Source organism: Rana temporaria, chromosome 2, assembly GCF_905171775.1.
Source record: "Rana temporaria chromosome 2, aRanTem1.1, whole genome shotgun sequence".
Classification (NCBI taxonomy): Eukaryota; Metazoa; Chordata; class Amphibia; order Anura; family Ranidae; genus Rana; species Rana temporaria.
Window position 1 is genome coordinate 145,005,521 of NC_053490.1, and position 19,166 is coordinate 145,024,686.

Consider the following 19,166-nt stretch of genomic DNA (forward strand, 5'->3'; position numbering starts at 1 on the left):
AAACAGAACCCTCCTCGGTGAGGCTCCCCCGAAGGGAGACCCCATGAGAGCCGGTGAACCTAACCAGAAGGCCGAGTCCACCAACTCCCAAGACTTTCAGAGACCGGCCCGAGGACCAGCACCCTACTCGCCACACTAAAAGTGCAAGCACCAAACAGAAAAAGTGACAAAACAAGACAAACAGGGGAAAATAATAAAAGAAAGTGGGGAAAAGGAAGATGGGAGAGTGAGGAAAGTGACCAATGTGAAATACATTGGCCGGCCCTCCGGCCAGGATAAAAATTCCACTGGTCCTAGCCGAAAGGCCCGGCCCAAGCGGCAGGTGTGAAAAGTGTGTTGTGGAGATCAGTGACCTGAAGATGCCACACGATGAGTGCCCCTCAAACACTCGTGCAATGTATGGCACCCCTGGACTGCCACTCCAGGGGCACAATCTCCACGGGCTTTTCAACGGTCCCTAGCCCCCGGTCCGGCCCGGCAGCACCCTTCTCAGCCAGGAAGGTGGGAGAAGAGGCTGGGGAGAACCCACCTAAGCAGGCTCTACCCACAACCCCTATCTCTCCCACCTAATCACATTCTGGAAGTACTACCCGCTCCTTCCCGGTTAAAGGAGAAGCAAGGGTTCCCTCCAGAACAACTGACTGGGGCAGATACCACCAAATCCAGGCCATTATCAGTTGCCAATAGGTGGTGCTAAGCTGACTGTCCCCGGTACCCTGTGGCAGGGGGAAAGGGATGGCAGTCGGCGGACGCTAAGCCTGTTGGTGTGGAGGTGGAAGCCTTCTGATGTGGACAGAGAGGCATGAGGTCGAAGCCAAGAGGCCGGGTCCCTGGCTGTTGGCCTGGATTTGGTGGTATCTGCCCCAGTCAGTTGTTCTGGAGGGAACCTTTGCTTCTCCTTTAACCGGGAAGGAGCGGGTAGTACTTCCAGAATGTGATTAGGTGGGAGAGTTAGGGGTTGTGGGTGGAGTCTGCGTCAGTAGGCTCTCCCCGACCTCTTCTCCCACCTTCCTGGCTGGGAAGGGTGCTGCCGGTCCGGACCGGGGGCTAGGGACCGTTGAAAAGTCCGTGGAGATTGTGCCCCTGGAGTGGCAGTCCAGGGGTGCCATACATTGCACGAGTGTTTGAGGGGCACTCGTCGTGTGGCACCTTCAGGTCACTGATCTCCACACACACCTTTTTGACACCTGCCGCTAGGGCCCGGCCTTTTGGCTAGGACCAGTGGAATTTTTGTTTCCTGGCCGGAGGGCCGGCCAATGTATAGCACATTGGTCACTTTCCTCACTCTCCCATCTTCCTTTTCCCCACTTTCTTTTTTTATTTTCCCCGTGTTTGTCTGTTTTGTCACTTTTTTGTTTGGTGCACTGCACTTTATGTGTGATGAGTAGGGTGCTGGTCCTCGGACCCGCTCTGAAAGTCTTGGGAGTTGGTGGACCCGGCCTTCTGGATAAGTTCGCCGGCTCTCATGGGGTCTCCCTTCGGGGGTGCCTCACCGAGAAGGGTTCTGTTTCGGCAGTCCCTCTGAGGATGTTGGGTCCTTGTGGCTTCGGCTGCTTGGACCTAGATGGGTCCATATGGCTTCGCCTGTATGGACCACAGTTTATTCTTTTCCCTGCCAGGAGCCTAACGCCCCAGGGGATCAGAGCTGGGTCATTTTCGGAGGACCACTTGACGATGCACCCGTCACAGTTTTTTGTTGCACCTCTTTATGTGTGTGCACATTTTTCCTGCACCGGGTGGAGTTTTTGGGTTGTGTTTTGCACGCCACAGGCTTTTCAACAGAAAAAATGCACTTAATCGTAGGTTCTCTGCCTTTTGGCTAAGATCAAGTGTAGTATCTGTTCTTATCAGTTGCCAATAGGTGGTGCTAAGCTGACTGTCCCCGGTACCCTGTGGCAGGGGGAAAGGGATGGCAGTCGGCGGACGCTAAGCCTGTTGGTGTGGAGGTGGAAGCCTTCTGGTGCGGACAGAGAGGCATGAGGTCGAAGCCAAGAGGCCGGGTCCCTGGCCGTTGGCCTGGATTTGGTGGTATCTGCCCCAGTCAGTTGTTCTGGAGGGAACCTTTGCTTCTCCTTTAACCGGGAAGGAGCGGGTAGTACTTCCAGAATGTGATTAGGTGGGAGAGTTAGGGGTTGTGGGTAGAGTCTGCGTCAGTAGGCTCTCCCCGACCTCTTCTCCCACCTTCCTGGCTGGGAAGGGTGCTGCCGGTCCGGACCGGGGGCTGGGGACCGTTGAAAAGCCCGTGGAGATTGTGCCCCTGGAGTGGCAGTCCAGGGGTGCCATACATTGCACGAGTGTTTGAGGGGCACTCATCGTGTGGCACCTTCAGGTCACTGATCTCCACAACACACTTTTCACACCTGCCGCTTGGGCTGGGCCTTTTGGCTAGGACCAGTGGAATTTTTGTTTCCTGGCCGGAGGGCCGGCCAATGTATTTCACATTGGTCACTTTCCTCACTCTCCCATCTTCCTTTTCCCCACTTTCTTTTATTATTTTACCCCGTGTGTTGTTTTTGTTTGGTGCTTGGCACTTTATGTGTGGCGAGTAGGGTGCTGGTCCTCGGGCCGGTCTCTGAAAGTTTTGGGAGTTGGTGGACTCGGCCTTCTGGTTAGGTTCACCGGCTCTCATGGGGTCTCCCTTCGGGGGAGCCTCACCGAGGAGGGTTCTGTTTCGGCAGTCCCTCCGAGGATGTTGGGTCCTTGTGGCTTCGGCTGCTTGGACCAAGATGGGTCCATATGGCTTCGGCTGAATGGACCACAGTAACTCTAGTCCCTGTCAGGAGCCTAACGCCCCGGGGGATCAGAGACGGGTCCTCTTCGGAGGACCACTGACGTATGCACCCGTCGCAGTTTTTTGTGATGTCACTCTTTATGTGTGTGCACATTTTTCCCTGCACCGGGTGGAGTTTTTGGGTTGTGTTTTGCACGCCACAGGCTTTTCAACAGAAAAAAAAATGCACTTAATCGTAGGTAAAGACTTTACCTACGATTAAGTGGCGTAGTTCAGCCACGCAACGCGTCAGATGTTTGGAGAAGTGCCGTCGGCCGAGAGCGGAGATTAGCTGTCTGTCATTTCGTTTGTCTGTGAACCGTTTGCTGTTGCTGCTGGTGTTCAAAGATTTTAACTGTAAGTGATACTATGTGTTATTAAATGTTATTCCTACCTACTACACTATGGAGTTTTGCTTTATGCTTTATTGAGAGCGGCTGGGACCTTATGTGATGAAAATTACCTGGGACCTTACTTACCTGGCAGGGGAGACACCATGATCATGAAGGCGGTTCTCCCAGGGCGAGGCACGGCTATTGCACACTCTAGGCCGTGCTGATCGTGGTTGTCTTCCCTGCCGCTTCTCGGCCTTTTGGCTGGGACTGCGTGTGGTATCTGTCCTTATCAGTTGTCAGCGGAGCGCTGAAGCACCTCCTACATGGGGAGGGTGGATGCAATCCAATGACGTCATTGCACCTGGAAGGATGGTTTCAGCAGGGACTACGCCGTGCTGCCCGACAGAATACTGGGGGCCGGCCCATGGTTGAGTCTGAGCCATCTGGAAGGGTGCTCCTGGTGAGGATGGGTGCTGTGCTTGGTCTTGGTCTTTTTGCCGAGTTCTAGTCTGGCCTTCTGGCTGGCTGGTGTAAGTGCCATCTCTGTCAGCGATCCGGTTGGAGGAGCTGGTAATGCCCTGTGGTAAGACGGGGCAGAGCCATGCAAATCCGCTGGGTTGACGGAGGGTCTGGAGGGGCTAGTATTGGTGGAGGCTGTTACCTGAGCGGCAGTTCTCCCCAAGAAAACCTTGAAGGGCTCTCTAGCTGGCAGGGGTGGAGGGCTGCACTGGCCGGTCGGGGGGTCGGATATGGAACGAAAAGCCTATGGTGCATGTGCCCCTGGAGTGGCAGTCCAGGGGTATCTGAAGATCACTGTGTGTGAGGGACACATTGATTGAAAGATACCACGGTCACTGCACCAGATACACGCTTTTTTTAGCACCTGCCTCCTGGGCCGGGCCTTTTGGCTAGGACCGGAGGAATTTTTTATTCCTGGCCGGAGGGCCTGGTCATTGTTTCACCACAATGGCCACTTCTTTCACTCTCCTCTCCACTATCCCTTCCCCCACTTTATTTTATTTAAGCCTGTGTTTGTCACTTTTTTGTCTTTTTTTTGTTGTGCACGTTTTGTCACTGTATGATTAGTAGGGTGCGGGTCCTCGGGCCAGCCCTGAACGTCTTGGGAGTGGGTGGACATGGCCTTCTGGCTTAGTTCGCCTGCTCTCATGGGGTCTCCCTTCGGGGGAGCCCCACCTAGTACTGGGAGGGTTCTGTTTCGGCAGTCCCTCCGAGGAAGTTGGGTCCGTGTCGGCTTCGGTTGCTCGGACCACAGTACCTCAGTCCCCGTCTGGAGCCTAACGCCCCGGGGGATCAGGGTTATGGGTCCCTCTTCACAGGAGGACCACTTGACGTTGCACCCGTCTGCACGTTTTTGTGAACACTCTTTATGTGTGTGCACATTTTTTCTGCACCGGGTGGAGTTTTTTGGGTGTGTTCACACGCCATAGGCTTTTAAAAAAAAAAAAAAACATTTCCATGGCCGTTAGGGTATGGACGTCGGAACAGTCGTCGGATTTTATTTACCTGGCAGGGGAGACACCATGATCATGAAGGCGGTTCTCCCTGGGCGAGGCACGGCTATTGCACACTCTAGGTCGTGCTGATCGTGGTTGTCTTCCCTGCCGCTTCTCGGCCTTTTGGCTGGGACTGGGTGTGGTATCTGTCCTTATCAGTTGTCAGCGGAGCGCTGAAGCACCTCCTACATGGGGAGGGTGGATGCAATCCAATGACGTCATTGCACCTGGAAGGATGGTTTCAGCAGGGACTACGCTGTGCTGCCCGACAGAATACTGGGGGCCGGCCCATGGTTGAGTCTGAGCCATCTGGAAGGGTGCTCCTGGTGAGGATGGGTGCTGCGCTTGGTCTTGGTCTTTTTGCCGAGTTCTAGTCTGGCCTTCTGGCTGGCTGGTGTAAGTGCTATCTCTGTCAGTGCTCCGGTTGGAGGAGCTGGTAATGCCCTGTGGTAGGACGGGGCAGAACCATGCAAATCCGCTGGGTTGACGGAGGGTCTGGAGGGGCTAGTATTGGTGGAGGCTGTTATCTGAGTGGCAGTTCTCCCCAAGAAAACCTTGAAGGGCTCTCTAGCTGGCAGGGGTGGAGGTCTGCACTGGCCGGTCGGGGGGTCGGATATGGAACGAAAAGCCTATGGTGCATGTGCCCCTGGAGTGGCAGTCCAGGGGTATCTGAAGATCACTGTGTGTGAGGGACACATTGATTTAAGATACCATGGTCACTGCACCAGATACACGCTTTTTTTAGCACCTGCCTCCTGGGCCGGGCTTTTTGGCTAGGACCGGAGGAATTTTTTATTCCTGGCCGGAGGGCCTGGTCATTGTTTCACCACAATGGCTACTTCTTTCACTCTCCTCTCCACTATCCCTTCCCCCACTTTATTTTATTTAAGCCTGTGTTTGTCACTTTTTTGTCTTTTTTTGTTGTGCACGTTTTGTCACACTGTGTGATTAGTAGGGTGCGGGTCCTCGGGCCAGCCCTGAACGTCTTGGGAGTGGGTGGACATGGCCTTCTGGCTTAGTTCGCCTGCTCTCATGGGGTCTCCCTTCGGGGGAGCCCCACCTAGTACTGGGAGGGTTCTGTTTCGGCAGTCCCTCCGAGGAAGTTGGGTCCGTGTCGGCTTCGGTTGCTCGGACCACAGTACCTCAGTCCCCGTCTGGAGCCTAACGCCCCGGGGATCAGGGTTTGGGTCCCTCTTCACAGGAGGACCATTTGACGTTGCACCCGTCTGCGCGTTTTTGTGAACACTCTTTATGTGTGTGCACATTTTTTCTGCATCGGGTGGAGTTTTTTTGGGTGTGTTCACACGCCATAGGCTTTTCAAAAAAAAAAAAAACAACCGGGCCTAGGCCGAAGGGAGACCCCATGAGAGCAGGCGAACTAAGCCAGAAGGCCATGTCCACCCACTCCCAAGACGTTCAGGGCTGGCCCGAGGACCCGCACCCTACTAATCACACAGTGACAAAACGTGCACAACAAAAAAAGACAAAAAAGTAACAAACACAGGCTTAAATAAAATAAAGTGGGGGAAGGGATAGTGGAGAGGAGAGTGAAAGAAGTGGCCATTGTGGTGAAACATTGACCAGGCCCTCCGGCCAGGAATAAAAAAATTCCTCCGGTCCTAGCCAAAAGGCCCGGCCCAGGAGGCAGGTGCTAAAAAAAGCGTGTATCTGATGCAGTGACCGTGGTATCTTAAATCAATGTGTCCCTCACACACAGTGATCTTCAGATACCCCTGGACTGCCACTCCAGGGGCACATGCACCATAGGCTTTTCGTTCCATATCCGACCCCCCGACCAGCCAGTGCAGCCCTCCACCCCTGCCAGCCAACCCGGCGGATTTGCATGGTCCTACCCCGTCGTATCCCAGGGCATTACCAGCTCCTCCTACCGGATCGCTGACAGAGATAGCACTTACACCAGCCAGCCAGAAGGCCAGACTAGAACTCGGCCAAAAAGACCAAGACCAAGCACAGCACCCATCCTCACCAGGAGCACCCTTCCAGATGGCTCAGACTCAACCATGGGCCGGCCCCCAGTATTCTGTCGGGCAGCACAGCGTAGTCCCTGCTGAAACCATCCTTCCAGGTGCAATGACGTCATTGGATTGCATCCACCCTCCCCATGTAGGAGGTGCTTCAGCGCTCCGCTGACAACTGATAAGGACAGATACCACACCCAGTCCCAGCCAAAAGGCCGAGAAGCGGCAGGGAAGACAACCACGATCAGCACGACCTAGAGTGTGCAATAGCCGTGCCTCGCCCAGGGAGAACCGCCTTCATGATCATGGTGTCTCCCCTGCCAGGTAAATAAAATCCGACGACTGTTCCGACGTCCATACCCTAACGGCCATGGAAATGGTGGCAAATATATGCGTAGGTGGATCAAAACCATCAAATCATTCTAAAAAGAAACCAGAGCATAACCCGGCAGAACACAGACACTGTTCAACTCATGGTGACTCCAAGACAGCCTAATTTGCACGTCTGTGCAGCTTCATGGGGGCGAGAATCAGCAGGCACGCGTAACAATCGGCTTCATCAGTACAATATGAGACGCACGGCCCGGTATAACACAGATGCTGTTCAACTCATGGTGAATCCAAGACAGCCTAATTTGCATGTCTGTGCATCTGCATGGGGGCGGGAATCAGCTGGCACGCGTAACAATCGGCTTCATCAGAACAATATGAGACGCACGGCCCGGTATAACACAGATGCTGTTCAACTCATGGTGAATCCAAGACAGCCTAATTTGCATGTCTGTGCAGCTGCATGGGGGCGGGAATCAGCAGGCACGCGTAACAATCGGCTTCATCAGAACAATATGAGACGCACGGCCCGGTATAACACAGATGCTGTTCAGCTCATGGTGACTCCAAGACAGCCTAATTTGCATGTCTGTGAATCAGCAGGCAAGCGTAACAATCAGCTTCATCAGAACAATATGAGACGCACGGCCTGGCATAACACAGATGCTGTACAACTCATGGTGACTCCAAGACACCCTAATTTACTTGTCTGTGCAGCAGCATGGGGGCAGGAATTAGCAGGCACGCGTAACAATCGGCTTCATCAGACCAATGTGAGACGCACGGCCCGGCATAACACAGATGCTGTATAACTCATGGTGACTCCAAGACACCCTAATTTACATGTCTGTGCAGCTGCATGGGGGCAGGAATCAGCAGGCACGCGTAATAATCGGCTTCATCAAAACAGTATAAGGCACACAGCCATGGAAATGGTGGCAAATATAAATGCGTAGGTGGATCAAAACCATCAAATCATTTTCTAGGCCGCATTTACCACCACCACCAACATTAAAGTCATCTGTGTGCCTTTCGAAATCAAATGAACTCAAGCTATTTTTCAACAAAGAGGCCCGGTTGTTCTTCCCCACAAAAATCTTTAGTAAAAGGCAAAAGATTTATTCATTCTAAAAAGAAACCAGAGCATAACCCGGCAGAACACAGACACTGTTCAACTCATGGTGACTCCAAGACAGCCTCATTTGCATGTCTGTGCAGCTGCATGGGGGCGGGAATCAGCAGGCACACGTAACAATCGGCTTCATCAGAACAATATGAGACGCACGGCCCGGCATAACACAAATGCTGTTCAACTCATGGTGACTCCAAGACAGCCTAATTTGCATGTCTGTGCATCTGCATGGGGGCGGGAATCAGCTGGCACGCGTAACAATCGGCTTCATCAGAACAATATGAGACGCACGGCCCGGCATAACACAGATGCTGTGCAGCTCATGGTGACTCCAAGACAGCCTAATTTGCATGTCTGTGAATCAGCAGGCAAGCGTAACAATCAGCTTCATCAGAACAATATGAGACGCACGGCCCGGCATAACACAGATGCTGTTCAACTCATGGTGACTCCAAGACAGCCTAATTTGCATGTCTGTGCATCTGCATGGGGGCGGGAATCAGCAGGCACGCGTAACAATAGGCTTCATCAGAACAATATGCGACGCACGGCCTGGCATAACACAGATGCTGTTCAACTCATGGTGACTCCAAGACACCCTAATTTACATGTCTATGCAGCTGCATGGGGGCAGGAATCAGCAGGCACGCGTAATAATCGGCTTCATCAAAACAATATAAGGCACGGAAATCGTGGCAAATATATGCGTAGGTGGATCAAAACCATCAAATCGTTTTCTAGGCCGCATTTTCCACCAACATTAAAGTCATCTGCGTGCCTTTCCAAATCAAAGGAACTCAAGCTATTTTTCAACAAGGAGGCCCGGTTGTTCCTACCCACAAAAATCTTTAGTAAAAGGCAAAATATTTATTCATTCTAAAAAGAAACCACAGCATAACCCGGCAGAAAACAGACACTGTTCAACTCATGGTGACTCCAAGACACCCTAATTTACATGTCTGTGCAGCTGCATGGGGGCAGAAATCAGCAGGCACGCGTAACAATCGGCTTCATCAGAACAATATGAGACGCACGGCCCGGCATAACACAGATGCTGTACAACTCATGGTGACTCCAAGACACCCTAATTTACTTGTCTGTGCAGCAGCATGGGGGCAGGAATCAGCAGGCAGCAATAATAATCGGCTTCATCAAAACAAAATCAGGCACACAGCCATGGAAATGGTGGCAAATATATGCGTAGGTGGATCAAAAAACATCAAATCGTTTTCTAGGCCACATTTACCACCACCACCATTAAAGTCGTCTGCGAGCCTTTCCAAATCAAAGGAACTCAAGCTATTTTTCAACAAGGAGGCCCGGTTGTTCCTCCCCAAAAAAATCTTTAGTAAAAGCCAAAATATTTAATCATTCTAAAAAGAAACAAGAGCATAACCCGGCAGAACACAGACACTGTTCAACTCATGGTGACTCCAAGACAGCCTAATTTGCACGTCTGTGCAGCTGCATGGGGGCGGGAATCAGCAGGCACACGTAACAATCGGCTTCATCAGACCAATGTGAGACGCACGGCCCGGCATAACACAGATGCTGTTCAACTCATGGTGACTCCAAGACAGCCTAATTTGCACGTCTGTGCAGCTGCATGGGGGCGGGAATCAGCAGGCACACATAACAATCGGCTTCATCAGAACAATATAAGACGCATGGCCCGGCATAACACAGATGCTGTACAACTTATGGTGACTCCAAGACACCCTAATTTACATGTCTGTGCAGCTGCATGGGGGCGGAAATCAGCAGGCACGCGTAACAATCGGCTTCATCAGAACAATATGAGACGCACGGCCCGGCATAACACAGATGCTGTACAACTCATGGTGACTCCAAGACACCCTAATTTACTTGTCTGTGCAGCAGCATGGGGGCAGGAATCAGCAAGCACGCGAAATAATCGGCTTCATCAAAACAATATAAGGCACACAGCCATGGAAATGGTGGCAAATATATGCGTAGGTGGATCAAAACCATCAAATCATTTTCTAGGCCGCATTTAACACCACCACCAACATTAAAGTCGTCTGTGTGCCTTTTGAAATCAAATGAACTCAAGCTATTTTTCAACAAAGAGGCCCGGTTGTTCCTCCCCACAAAAATCTTAAGTAAAAGGCAAAAGATTTATTCATTCTAAAAAGAAACCAGAGCATAACCCGGCAGAACACAGACACTGTTCAACTCATGGTGACTCCAAGACAGCCTCATTTGCATGTCTGTGCAGCTGCATAGGGGCGGGAATCAGCAGGCACGCGTAACAATCGGCTTCATCAGAACAATATGAGACGCACGGCCCGGCATAACACAGATGCTGTTCAACTCATGGTGACTCCAAGATAGCCTAATTTGCATGTCTGTGCATCTGCATGGGGGCAGGAATCAGCTGGCACGCATAACAATCGGCTTCATCAGAACAATATGAGACGCACGGCCCGGCATAACACAGATGCTGTTCAACTCATGGTGACTCCAAGACAGCCTAATTTGCATGTCTGTGCATCTGCATGGGGGCGGGAATCAGCTGGCACGCGTAACAATCGGCTTCCTCAGAACAATATGAGACGCACGGCCCGGCATAACACAGATGCTGTGCAGCTCATGGTGACTCCAAGACAGCCTAATTTGCCTGTCTGTGAATCAGCAGGCAAGCGTAACAATCAGCTTCATCAGAACAATATGAGACGCACGGCCCGGCATAACACAGATGCTGTACAACTCATGGTGACTCCAAGACACCCTAATTTACTTGTCTGTGCAGCAGCATGGGGGCAGGAATCAGCAGGCACGCGTAACAATCGGCTTCATCAGACCAATGTGAGACGCACGGCCCGGCATAACACAGATGCTGTTCAACTCATGGTGACTCCAAGACAGCCTAATTTGCATGTCTGTGCATCTGCATGGGGGCGGGAATCAGCAGGCACGCATAACAATCGGCTTCATCATAACAACATGAGACGCACGGCCCGGCATAACACAGATGCTGTACAACTCATGGTGACTCCAAGACACCCTAATTTACATGTCTATGCAGCTGCATGGGGGCAGGAATCAGCAGGCACGCGTAATAATCGGCTTCATCAAAACAATATAAGGCACGGAAATAGTGGCAAATATATGCGTAGGTGGATCAAAACCATCAAATCGTTTTCTAGGCCGCATTTACCACCAACATTAAAGTCATCTGCGTGCCTTTCCAAATCAAAGGAACTCAAGCTATTTTTCAACAAGGAGGCCCGGTTGTTCCTACCCACAAAAATCTTTAGTAAAAGGCAAAAGATTTATTCATTCTAAAAAGAAACCAGAGCATAACCCGGCAGAAAACAGACACTGTTCAACTCATGGTGACTCCAAGACAGCCTAATTTGCATGTCTGTGCATCTGCATGGGGGCGGGAATCAGCAGGCACGCGTAACAATAGGCTTCATCAGAAAAATATGCGACGCACGGCCTGGCATAACACAGATGCTGTTCAACTCATGGTGACTCCAAGACACCCTAATTTACATGTCTATGCAGCTGCATGGGGGCAGGAATCAGCAGGCACGCGTAATAATCGGCTTCATCAAAACAATATAAGGCACACAGCCATGGAAATGGTGGCAAATATATGCGTAGGTGGATCAAAAAACATCAAATCGTTTTCTAGGCCACATTTACCACCACCACCATTAAAGTCGTCTGCGAGCCTTTCCAAATCAAAGGAACTCAAGCTATTTTTCAACAAGGAGGCCCGGTTGTTCATCCCCAAAAAAATCTTTAGTAAAAGCCAAAATATTTAATCATTCTAAAAAGAAACAAGAGCATAACCCGGCAGAACACAGACACTGTTCAACTCATGGTGACTCCAAGACAGCCTAATTTGCACGTCTGTACAGCTGCATGGGGGCGGGAATCAGCAGGCACACGTAACAATCGGCTTCATCAGACCAATGTGAGACGCACGGCCCGGCATAACACAGATGCTGTTCAACTCATGGTGACTCCAAGACAGCCTAATTTGCACGTCTGTGCAGCTGCATGGGGGCGGGAATCAGCAGGCACACATAACAATCGGCTTCATCAGAACAATATAAGACGCATGGCCCGGCATAACACAGATGCTGTACAACTTATGGTGACTCCAAGACACCCTAATTTACATGTCTGTGCAGCTGCATGGGGGCGGAAATCAGCAGGCACGCGTAACAATCGGCTTCATCAGAACAATATGAGACGCACGGCCCGGCATAACACAGATGCTGTACAACTCATGGTGACTCCAAGACACCCTAATTTACTTGTCTGTGCAGCAGCATGGGGGCAGGAATCAGCAGGCAGCAATAATAATCGGCTTCATCAAAACAAAATCAGGCACACGGCCATGGAAATGGTGGCAAATATATGCGTATAGGTGGATCAAAACCATCAAATCATTTTCTAGGCCACATTTACCACCACCACCACAAAAATTAAAGTCGTCTGCGTGCCTTTCCAAATCAAAGGAACTCAAGCGATTTTTCAACAAGGAGGCCCGGTTGTTCCTCCCCAAAAAAATCTTTAGTAAAAGCCAAAATATTTAATCATTCTAAAAATAAACCAGAGCATAACCCGGCAGAACACAGACACTGTTCAACTCATGGTGACTCCAAGACAGCCTAATTTGCACGTCTGTGCAGCTGCATGGGGGCGGGAATCAACAGGCAAGCGTAACAATCGGCTTCATCAGAACAATATGAGACGCACGGCCCGGCATAACACAGATGCTGTTCAACTCATGGTGAATCCAAGACAGCCTAATTTGCATGTCTGTGCATCTGCATGGGGGCAGGAATCAGCTGGCACACGTAACAATCAGCTTCATCAGACCAATATGAGACGCACGGCCCGGCATAACACAGATGCTGTTCAGCTCATGGTGACTCCAAGACAGCCTAATTTGCATGTCTGTGCATCTGCATGGGGGCGGGAATCAGCAGGCATGCGTAACAATAGGCTTTGTCAGAACAATTTGAGGAGCATGGCCCGGCATAACACAGATGCTGTACAACTCATGGTGACTCCAAGACACCCTAATTTACATGTCTGTGCAGCTGCATGTGGGCAGGAATCAGCAGGCACGCGTAATAATCGGCTTCATCAAAACAATATAAGGCACGGAAATGGTGGCAAATATATGCGTAGGTGGATCAAAACCATCAAATCGTTTTCTAGGCCGCATTTACCACCACCACCACCAACATTAAAGACATCTGCGTGCCTTTCCAAATCAAAGGAACTCAAGCTATTTTTCAACAAGGGGGCCGGGTTGTTCCTCCCCACAAAAATCTTTAGTAAAAGGCAAAAGATTTATTCATTCTAAAAAGTAACCAGAGCATAACCCGGCAGAACACAGACACTGTTCAACTCATGGTGACTCCAAGACAGCCTAATTTGCATGTCTGTGCATCTGCATGGGGGCGGGAATCAGCAGGCACGCGTAACAATAGGCTTCATCAGAACAATATGAGACGCACGGCCTGGCATAACACAGATGCTGTTCAACTCATGGTGACTCCAAGACACCCTAATTTACTTGTCTGTGCAGCAGCATGGGGGCAGGAATCAGCAGGCACGCGTAAAAATCGGCTTCATCGGACAAATGTGAGACGCACGGCCCGGCATAACACAGATGCGTTTCAACTCATGGCGACTCCAAGACACCCTAATTTACATGTCTGTGCAGCTGCATGAGGGCGGGAATCAGCAGGCACGCGTAACAATCGGCTTCATCAGAACAATATGAGACGCACGGCCCGGCATAACACAGATGCGTTTCAACTCATGGCGACTCCAAGACAGCCTAATTTGCATGTCTGTGCATCTGCATGGTGGCAGGAATCAGCTGGCACACGTAACAATCGGCTTCATCAGAACAACATGAGACGCACGGCCCGGCATAACACAGATGCTGTACAACTCATGGTGACTCCAAGACACCCTAATTTACATGTCTATGCAGCTGCATGGGGGCAGGAATCAGCAGGCACGCGTAATAATCGGCTTCATCAAAACAATATAAGGCACACAGCCATGGAAATGGTGGCAAATATATGCGTAGGTGGATCAAAAAACATCAAATCGTTTTCTAGGCCACATTTACCACCACCACCATTAAAGTCGTCTGCGAGCCTTTCCAAATCAAAGGAACTCAAGCTATTTTTCAACAAGGAGGCCCGGTTGTTCATCCCCAAAAAAATCTTTAGTAAAAGCCAAAATATTTAATCATTCTAAAAAGAAACAAGAGCATAACCCGGCAGAACACAGACACTGTTCAACTCATGGTGACTCCAAGACAGCCTAATTTGCACGTCTGTGCAGCTGCATGGGGGCGGGAATCAGCAGGCACACGTAACAATCGGCTTCATCAGACCAATGTGAGACGCACGGCCCGGCATAACACAGATGCTGTTCAACTCATGGTGACTCCAAGACAGCCTAATTTGCACGTCTGTGCAGCTGCATGGGGGCGGGAATCAGCAGGCACACATAACAATCGGCTTCATCAGAACAATATAAGACGCATGGCCCGGCATAACACAGATGCTGTACAACTTATGGTGACTCCAAGACACCCTAATTTACATGTCTGTGCAGCTGCATGGGGGCAGAAATCAGCAGGCACGCGTAACAATCGGCTTCATCACAACAATATGAGACGCACGGCCCGGCATAACACAGATGCTGTACAACTCATGGTGACTCCAAGACACCCTAATTTACTTGTCTGTGCAGCTGCATGGGGGCAGGAATCAGCAGGCAGCAATAATAATCGGCTTCATCAAAACAAAATCAGGCACACGGCCATGGAAATGGTGGCAAATATATGCGTATAGGTGGATCAAAAGCATCAAATCATTTTCTAGGCCACATTTACCACCACCACCACCAACATTAAAGTCGTCTGCGTGCCTTTCTAAATCAAAGGAACTCAAGCGATTTTTCAACAAGGAGGCCCGGTTGTTCCTCCCCAAAAAAATCTTTAGTAAAAGCCAAAATATTTAATCATTCTAAAAATAAACCAGAGCATAACCCGGCAGAACACAGACACTGTTCAAATCATGGTGACTCCAAGACAGCCTAATTTGCACGTCTGTGCAGCTGCATGGGGGCGGGAATCAACAGGCAAGCGTAACAATCGTCTTCATCAGAACAATATGAGACGCACGGCCCGGCATAACACAGATGCTGTTATACTCATGGTGAATCCAAGACAGCCTAATTTGCATGTCTGTGCATCTGCATGGGGGCGGGAATCAGCTGGCACGCGTAACAATCGGCTTCATCAGACCAATATGAGACGCACGGCCCGGCATAACACAGATGCTGTTCAGCTCATGGTGACTCCAAGACAGCCTAATTTGCATGTCTGTGCATCTGCATGGGGGCGGGAATCAGCAGGCCTGCGTAACAATAGGCTTTATCAGAACATTATGAGACGCATGGCCCGGCATAACACAGATGCTGTACAACTCATGGTGACTCCAAGACACCCTAATTTACATGTCTGTGCAGCTGCATGGGGGCAGGAATCAGCAGGCACACGTAATAATCGGCTTCATCAAAACAATATAAGGCACGGAAATGGTGGCAAATATATGCGTAGGTGGATCAAAACCATCAAATCGTTTTCTAGGCCGCATTTACCACCAACATTAAAGTCATCTGCGTGCCTTTCCAAATCAAAGGAACTCAAGCTATTTTTCAACAAGGAGGCCCGGTTGTTCCTCCCCACAAAAATCTTTAGTAAAAGGCAAAATATTTATTCATTTTAATGAGAAACCAGAGCATAACCCGGCAGAACACAGACACTGTTCAACTCATGGTGACTCCAAGACAGCCTAATTTGCATGTCTGTGCATCTGCATGGGGGCGGGAATCAGCAGGCACGCGTAACAATAGGCTTCATCAGAACAATATGAGACGCACAGCCTGGCATAACACAGATGCTGTTCAACTCATGGTGACTCCAAGACACCCTAATTTACTTGTCTGTGCAGCAGCATGGGGGCAGGAATCAGCAGGCACGCGTAAAAATCGGCTTCATCAGACAAATGTGAGACGCACGGCCCGGCATAACACAGATGCTGTATAACTCATGGTGACTCCAAGACACCCTAATTTACATGTCTGTGCAGCTGCATGGGGGCAGGAATCAGCAGGCATGCGTAACAATCGGCTTCATCAGAACAATATGAGACGCACGGCCCGGCATAACACAGATGCTGTTCAACTCATGGTGACTCCAAGACAGCCTAATTTCCATGTCTGTGCATCTGCATGGGGGCAGGAAACAGCTGGCACGCGTAACAATCGGCTTCATCAGAACAATATGAGACGCACAGCCCGGCATAACACAGATGCTGTTCAACTCATGGTGACTCCAAGACACCCTAATTTGCATGTATGTGCATCTGCATGGGGGCGGGAATCAGCAGGCATGCGAAACAGTACGCTTTATCAGAACAATATGAGATGCATGGCCCGGCATAACACAGATGCTGTACAAGTCATGGTGACTCCAAGACACCCTAATTTACATGTCTGTGTAGCTGCATGGGGGCAGAAATCAGCAGGCACGCTTAACAATCGGCTTCATCAGAACAATATGAGACGCACGGCGCAGCATAACACAGATGCTGTTCAACTCATGGTGACTCCAAGACAGCCTAATTTGCATGTCTGTGCATCTGCATGGGGGCGGGAATCAGCAGGCATGCGTAACAATAGGCTTTATCAGAACAATATGACACGCATGGCCCGGCAGAACACAGATGCTGTACAACTCATGGTGACTCCAAGACACCCTAATTTACATGTCTGTGCAGCTGCATGGGGGCAGGAATCAGCAGGCACGCATAATAGTCGGCTTCATCAAAACAATATAAGGCACGGAAATGGTGGCAAATATATGCGTAGGTGGATCAAAACCATCAAATCGTTTTCTAGGCCGCATTTACCACCAACATTAAAGTCATCTGCGTGCTTTTCCAAATCAAAGGAACTCAAGCTATTTTTCAACATGGAGGCCCGGTTGTTCCTCCCCACAAAAATCTTTAGTAAAAGGCAAAAGATTTATTCTTTCTAAAAAGAAACCAGAGCATAACCCGGCAGAACACAGACACTGTTCAACTCATGGTGACTCCAAGACAGCCTAATTTGCATGTCTGTGCATCTGCATGGGGGCGAGAATCAGCAGGCATGCGTAACAATCGGCTTCATCAGAAAAATATGAGACGCACGGCCCGGCATAACACAGATGCTGTATAACTCATGGTGACTCCAAGACACCATAATTTACATGTCTGTGCAGCTGCATGGGGGCAGGAATCAGCAAGCATGCGTAACAATCGGCTTCATCAGAACAATATGAGACGCACGGCCCGGCATAACACAGATGCTGTTCAACTCATGGTGACTCCAAGACAGCCTAATTTCCATGTCTGTGCATCTGCATGGGGGCAGGAAACAGCTGGCACGCGTAACAATCGGCTTCGTCAGAACAATATGAGACGCACAGCCCGGCATAACACAGATGCTGTTCAACTCATGGTGACTCCAAGACACCCTAATTTGCATGTCTGTGCATCTGCATGGGGGCGGGAATCAGCAGGCATGCGAAACAGTACGCTTTATCAGAACAATATGAGATGCATGGCCCGGCATAACACAGATGCTGTACAAGTCATGGTGACTCCAAGACACCCTAATTTACATGTCTGTGCAGCTGCATGGGGGCAGAAATCAGCAGGCACGCTTAACAATCGGCTTCATCAGAACAATATGAGACGCACGGCCCAGCATAACACAGATGCTGTTCAACTCATGGTGACTCCAAGACAGCCTAATTTGCATGTCTGTGCATCTGCATGGGGGCGGGAATCAGCAGGCACGCATAACAATCGGCTTCATCATAACAACATGAGACGCACGGCCCGGCATAACACAGATGCTGTACAACTCATGGTGACTCCAAGACACCCTAATTTACATGTCTATGCAGCTGCATGGGGGCAGGAATCAGCAGGCACGCGTAATAATCGGCTTCATCAAAACAATATAAGGCACGGAAATAGTGGCAAATATATGCGTAGGTGGATCAAAACCATCAAATCGTTTTCTAGGCCGCATTTACCACCAACATTAAAGTCATCTGCGTGCCTTTCCAAATCAAAGGAACTCAAGCTATTTTTCAACAAGGAGGCCCGGTTGTTCATCCCCACAAAAATCTTTAGTAAAAGCCAAAATATTTAATCATTCTAAAAAGAAACAAGAGCATAACCCGGCAGAACACAGACACTGTTCAACTCATGGTGACTCCAAGACAGCCTAATTTGCATGTCTGTGCATCTGCATGGGGGCGGGAATCAGCAGGCACGCGTAACAATAGGCTTCATCAGAACAATATGCGACGCACGGCCTGGCATAACACAGATGCTGTTCAACTCATGGTGACTCCAAGACACCCTAATTTACATGTCTATGCAGCTGCATGGGGGCAGGAATCAGCAGGCACGCGTAATAATCGGCTTCATCAAAACAATATAAGGCACACAGCCATGGAAATGGTGGCAAATATATGCGTAGGTGGATCAAAAAACATCAAATCGTTTTCTAGGCCACATTTACCACCACCACCATTAAAGTCGTCTGCGAGCCTTTCCAAATCAAAGGAACTCAAGCTATTTTTCAACAAGGAGGCCCGGTTGTTCACCCCCAAAAAAATCTTTAGTAAAAGCCAAAATATTTAATCATTCTAAAAAGAAACAAGAGCATAACCCGGCAGAACACAGACACTGTTCAACTCATGGTGACTCCAAGACAGCCTAATTTGCACGTCTGTGCAGCTGCATGGGGGCGGGAATCAGCAGGCACACGTAACAATCGGCTTCATCAGACCAATGTGAGACGCACGGCCCGGCATAACACAGATGCTGTTCAACTCATGGTGACTCCAAGACAGCCTAATTTGCACGTCTGTGCAGCTGCATGGGGGCGGGAATCAGCAGGCACACATAACAATCGGCTTCATCAGAACAATATAAGACGCATGGCCCGGCATAACACAGATGC

General features: G+C 50.0%; 9 non-coding genes and 2 pseudogenes across 9 annotated transcripts; 3 read left to right on the plus strand and 8 right to left on the minus strand.

Annotated features, from left to right (window-relative positions):
• Positions 1-1,799: 1,799 nt before the first annotated feature.
• On the plus strand, positions 1,800-1,930 carry LOC120929982 (annotated as a pseudogene).
• A 1,311-nt stretch (positions 1,931-3,241) lies between these two features.
• On the plus strand, positions 3,242-3,380 carry LOC120929887 (annotated as a pseudogene).
• Positions 3,381-4,621: 1,241 nt separating this feature from the next.
• Positions 4,622-4,780, plus strand: LOC120929894. The gene has a single exon (XR_005747551.1). It is a non-coding gene; the product is annotated as a U1 spliceosomal RNA (small nuclear RNA).
• Positions 4,781-6,771: 1,991 nt separating this feature from the next.
• On the minus strand, positions 6,772-6,930 carry LOC120929895. Its single transcript, XR_005747552.1, has one exon. It is a non-coding gene; the product is annotated as a U1 spliceosomal RNA (small nuclear RNA).
• Positions 6,931-7,961: 1,031 nt separating this feature from the next.
• On the minus strand, positions 7,962-8,075 carry LOC120930101. The gene has a single exon (XR_005747617.1). It is a non-coding gene; the product is annotated as a U5 spliceosomal RNA (small nuclear RNA).
• Positions 8,076-8,839: 764 nt separating this feature from the next.
• Positions 8,840-8,956, minus strand: LOC120930121. Its single transcript, XR_005747630.1, has one exon. It is a non-coding gene; the product is annotated as a U5 spliceosomal RNA (small nuclear RNA).
• A 1,158-nt stretch (positions 8,957-10,114) lies between these two features.
• On the minus strand, positions 10,115-10,228 carry LOC120930112. The gene has a single exon (XR_005747621.1). It is a non-coding gene; the product is annotated as a U5 spliceosomal RNA (small nuclear RNA).
• A 1,040-nt stretch (positions 10,229-11,268) lies between these two features.
• Positions 11,269-11,385, minus strand: LOC120930074. Its single transcript, XR_005747592.1, has one exon. It is a non-coding gene; the product is annotated as a U5 spliceosomal RNA (small nuclear RNA).
• Positions 11,386-13,315: 1,930 nt separating this feature from the next.
• LOC120930098 lies at positions 13,316-13,432 on the minus strand. The gene has a single exon (XR_005747614.1). It is a non-coding gene; the product is annotated as a U5 spliceosomal RNA (small nuclear RNA).
• Positions 13,433-15,767: 2,335 nt separating this feature from the next.
• LOC120930099 lies at positions 15,768-15,884 on the minus strand. Its single transcript, XR_005747615.1, has one exon. It is a non-coding gene; the product is annotated as a U5 spliceosomal RNA (small nuclear RNA).
• A 1,196-nt stretch (positions 15,885-17,080) lies between these two features.
• On the minus strand, positions 17,081-17,197 carry LOC120930070. Its single transcript, XR_005747589.1, has one exon. It is a non-coding gene; the product is annotated as a U5 spliceosomal RNA (small nuclear RNA).
• Positions 17,198-19,166: the final 1,969 nt, after the last annotated feature.